The sequence below is a fragment of the Pollicipes pollicipes genome, unplaced genomic scaffold, assembly GCF_011947565.3.
Source record: "Pollicipes pollicipes isolate AB1234 unplaced genomic scaffold, Ppol_2.1 Scaffold_3087;HRSCAF=3621_pilon_pilon_pilon, whole genome shotgun sequence".
Taxonomy (NCBI): domain Eukaryota; kingdom Metazoa; phylum Arthropoda; class Thecostraca; order Pollicipedomorpha; family Pollicipedidae; genus Pollicipes; species Pollicipes pollicipes.
In genome coordinates, this window is record NW_023596225.1 from 20,282,861 (window position 1) to 20,288,404 (window position 5,544).

Below are 5,544 nucleotides of genomic sequence, written 5' to 3' on the forward strand. Positions count from 1 at the left end.
GTGTCGGTCAGGGGTGACAGTGCTCATCAGGGGTCTTGTGGCGGCACCTGGTCCCGAGTCGGCCAGAAGCGGTATTTAAAGGGGCCATGCATGTCACATTAAGGACCACCGCCCGCAAAACCGTGATCTGAAATGCCAGTGGGAGCGTCTCTTGCACCGAATGGAGACCACTGAGACAGAACATTCCTCTGTTTCGGCCAGAGACCCCCAACACCGAACAGTCAGCTCCGTGTCGGTCTGAACTCTAGGGACCCACTTCCCAAGTAGCGACACGACTGGACCCGTAATGTACATTTGTCGGAGCCCCTGTAACTATGCGAGGCTCTTGTATCGTTCAGGGACCCACAGTGCCTTACAGTACATTCCGTGTCCACAAGGGGCCTCGAGTTGGTCAGGGGGAGATTTGCTCACAATGGACCGGGATGAGACCCTGAAGGACAAAGGGTCTCTGCGTTGGCTGTGGCCCTCTGAAAATGAAAGGAAAGACAAGGGCTTATGATGATCGGTCGCATTGGGGCAATGGAAGGGTCCTGTGCCAGTCAGGGTCGCCAGCACCGAACGGAGGACCCTCCACTATAATTCCAGCATGGGCCCGTTAAGCCGAACTAGAGTCTAAGTGCCAATTATTGGACCGCCTGCAGCGGTCGGGGATGTTGTTGCGTCAATGAGGGGTTCTACGTCGATCCGGTGTTCACTATGGCCTGTGCTGGTCAGAAGGCCTCCCGGGTCAGGGAGGGGACCAACGTGATATGAAATACCCCTCCAAGGGCATCCAAATCAACCAGGGAATCCTGCCCCATGTCTCCAGAATAGCAGCCGGAACACCGCGCGGGTGGACGGAATGGCCCTTCGGCCCTTGACCGTGAGCAATAGTGTGCCCCCTAATGTTCTACTCAGGGGGTCGTCGCCTGCGAAATAAAGGGTCTCAGAAGTGTTGAAAAGAGCGTTTCGAAATGAGTTCAAAAACGAACAAGATCGTCCCATGTTTGTCTGATAGCGTTCATTATGCGTAGTTGATTGATGATGAAGCAAATCACATCAAAAGGTTTGAACCTGTGCGTCCGCAATCTCGGAACCAACGGCAGCGAGGGCCTGGCTTGCAGTTTCCGTAAAACTGAATGAGTAACATCAGGCGACGGATGCCGTGCGCGCGAGAACGACCGTCGTGGGATAATTATTCCGAATGTTTTTCAAAATTGAATCGTACTTTTAAAAGATTAGACCAGGTGTATCGTTTTACAGTTCCCAAGTTAGAGCTGTAAAAGCTGCTGCCATCGTTGATCTGCTCTAGACATATTAACAATAACAGTAACACGTAAAAGAGAGATTCTACCTTTACTCTTCCAGTTCCACTATCAGATGATTCCAGCTCCACTTCGTGGTCGTGTCAACGCCAATTCGTTATCATCATCAATGTAGAAATCGTACGGATGAAATGGACGTCTGGACGACTTTCAAAATTTAAAATTTGATGCCCTGAGTGTTCAAAGGTACTTTCTGACGCGTCACCATTTCCGTCCACTTGTTAGCGACGACGTGGTGTTGGCCACGGGACCAACGTTGCGCTGCCCATGGAGACTGCAACGCCTGACATCTTGGTTTTGTTGTCAAAATTTGCTATCGCGCATGCTCAGAACGTTGGACATAATTTGTTTAACCCATTTTGATCTAAAATCATTGGAGGGCTTCAATACAGTCGCATTGGAGGGCTTAGCCCCCCCCCCCCCCCCCCTGAAAGTACATATAGTGATACCCCTGTTGAAAAGTGGTGCTGAAAACGGTGCTTGGCATGTTGGCAGTGAAGATGTTGCCCCATTGCACTTCAGCTCCAACAGAGTTCAAAGCAGACGTATTCATGGAATCCGCGGAAGCCTGCGAGGTGGCACAGCTATACTCGTTGGCCCTCAGCAACCCGCCCCCTATTACGATCGACGGCACTTGCTGACTCCCTTTCGGCATCGCTGTTGCTCACTTCGCCATATGATGCCCCTGTGACAAAAAAAATCTGCGAAGCTCGTTGGTACCGAGGCACACACACATGTTTGTGTTCTATGGCGGTATTGACACGGCATGATGGAGGATACACATGATGGTGCTGACACGATATGCCAGTATCGACACAACATGACGGTACTGACACGGTATAAAGTATTGTCACGGCGTGACGGTATGGACACGATATGCCGGCACTGACACGACATGACGGCATTGACACGGCATGACGGTATTGACACGGCATGACGGTATTGACACGACATGCCGGTATTGACACGACATGACGGCATTGACACGACATGACGGTATTGACACGACATCTTGGTATTGACACGACACCTCGGTACTGACACGACATGCTGGTGTTGACACTTGACGGCATTGACACGACATAACGATACTGACACGATATGACGGCATTGACGCGACATGATGGTATTGACACGACATTTCGGTAGTGACACGACATGCTGGTATTGACATTTGACGGCATTACCAGGACATGACGGTATTGATAAGACATGACGGCATTGACACGTGACGGTATTGACCCGACATTTCGGTAGTGACATGACATGCTGGTATTGACGCTTGGCGGCATTGACACGACATAACGGTATTGACGCGACATTTCGGTAGTGACACGACATGCTGGTATTGACATTTGACGGCATTGACAGGACATGGCGGTATTGACACGACATGATTGAATTGATACGACATGAGGGCATAATCCATGTTTGTATTCCATAACGGTGCTTCTCAGTATGCATGGACTCACGGGTGTCGATGTATGCTCGTTGTGAGAGCCCTACCCCCCCCCCCCTAATGTTGAGTTGGGTCACCCAATGTTCGTACCCCCCCCCCCCCCCAGCATACACACAATATTGAAATAGTTTATCATAACACAAAGACGATTTTTATCATTCCTCACAGTGACGTTACAATGGAGGCTGCAACTGGCAACTTGTAGCCGCAACCTCAGTGTCATGTCCTGAATTGAGGGGTAGCTTTAACTTATTTTAGCGCGGCATCGATGCTTCACCTTGTGGGTTAATTTCAGTTACAAAATGAGAAACCATACAGAAAAAGAAAATTTGCTGGGACATTATTTTGATCTGATTCCGCGCTGAGCGTGGGTAACTGTTAGCATTCTTAACGTATCATTCCATAATTGTAATACATCTTCAACTGATCCAGTTTGCCTCGGTCCCTTATCCAAATAGCATGAAATGACCTTTACCGTGCCATGCGACTACACAACTGTCGGCTGCCCTGTAGCCAGGCTGACACCATGAAGCTAATGGCCTCGTTGACGAGCCATATAAAAACACTTTTTTTGGAAGGCGAACCTACCGCTGCGCGTTTCGCCGCATCATGAATGTGGTCAATATGACTTGATCGCTGTACGAAAGTTGGACTTCAGCCACGACAATCGGTGTTTCCGCGCGGCGATACGCGCCCTTTTTGCGGGCGTTGCACGCATTGCAGCTAATGGGCTCGTAAAAAGGCGACGCCTGTTAAGTGCCTTCTCACTAGCTTTTGTCGAACGATATCACCTGTGACGTACAATGCAGTCACGCTTAGTTAAACTCAGATAAGTACGTGGCACCATTAATTGAAAAAGTGGCATTGTCTTTGACAGCCTTACTCTTTTCCCGGGCAATATTGAGAGAAAGTTTGAGCTTCCTCTGGGATCATGTGGTTAATGTGTTAAAAATAGGCATGTAGCTGCGTTCTAGCATCATTTTAGAGAATTTATTTCAAATCTAGACTAACTGCTGCTAGTCTATAGCTGTTGCAACTTGCACGGTTACTCTGCGCAAACGAAATCACTTCGGAAAAAATCACATTTGTCGGCCTTGTTTTGGGCATGAAAATATTTCTGAGGACGTGACAGGTGAAATGTCAGTCACAGGTAAACTGTGGCAAAGCAAGGCATTTATCCAGCTGACTTCGTGATAACTTCGTGACAATGACCTTACTCCTGCATTTCGGGGAACTTTTATTCGCATTTGAAACTTATTGAACACTGCTCTGCGTCAGGAATGCGTAAGATCTGGCGCAAAATTTGCCCTCTTTCCTCCTTTTGGTGTGCGGTAATAAACCGAATCCCAGTAGCTGGAGGCGAGGCCCTGTACTACTCTCGGCTGGCCCAGCAGCGCCAGTCGGCGCAGTGGCGCGCGCCGGCCCGCGCGCTCCAGAATTCGGCAGCCGGCTCGCCATAGCAACGGCCGAGTGTTTGGCCGATATTCCCGACCCGCAGTTAAAATCTGTAGTGCACGCAGGCGTCTAGTCAAATTTTTCCTGAGTTGATTGCGCGTACTTGATTAAAGTTGAGGTTTTCTGATCATATTAATTCGCTTTCTGAAGGCCATGGCGACCCTTGGAAACCCAATTTCAGAAGTTCTGTGTGTTTGGTGCCAGTCAAGGTTCAACGTCCGGTGGTCCTCAGATTGCGCTGTCCAATATCGACAAGTGGTTCAAGCAGGGCCGGCGTTTTCACAAAGAAGTTCACAACGACCGACACGGGGATTCACTTTGGAAAACTCAAGTGAGCACATCTGTCCTCGTTGCTGGAGGCATGAATTTCGTCGAGGTATGGGCTGAAATGATCGCGCCCTTGCCTCAGTTCGGGGCTATGGCATTGCCAACCACGAACATCCACCAACCATGTTTGTTACTGTGATGGCATCAACCCCTTGGGGCAGCCTAGACGCTGAAAACAGGATCTGGCCATCAAGACAGATGCATGGTTGTGTGTATACGTTTTCCTTGTGCTCCCCGCGTTAATTCAGCTCCCAGAATGACTTTCAGATCTGTGAATGGCATGCCCCGCTCATTCACTGCGACGTCAAAAGCTTTAGCTTGAGTGACTTTACCTCTATAGGGTCATAAGATAGCAGCAGAATTAAAGCGAACCGTAGATCGAATACTCCTGCCCATCACGATCTAGCTGCAAATGGATGACTGGCACAACTTGGCCGATGTATCGTCAACAGCCCCAAAGCTCAGCGCACATACCAGACTTGAGGAGATGCAGGCCAAAGTTGAAGATCATTCAGAGCCTTTCTCTTTGATCAAGCGTAAAATTTGCAGGTTCATAGACCATGACTCCAACTTTGCAAACCTGAAGGCTAAGTTGAACATACAAACTTTTCTAGGCATTTTGGACCAAAAATCAAGGTCCGTCGGAGCGGACCATTTTCGATTGAGCTGAAAATTTACAGACCCGTGGGGACTAGCCAGATACTCAAAAAACTCAAACGTTAGGGTAAATGCACAAAACTTCAAAATAGAGGCCAATGTATAAGGTCGACCAGAGCAGACCCTGTCGACTGAGCTCAAAAATTTGCAGTCTCCAAACCATGGGGTAACCATTTGATCACCTCAAAGAGTCATGGGGCAATAAACCAATATCCAAGACGTTATATGTCAAAGCTCAGTGTTGATAAATGCAGAATTTCCCATTAATCTGAAAATTTGCAGCTCAGACCAGCCATTTTCCCAATGCCCGAGCATGGAAAATCTCCAAAAGCTGAGGTGGAC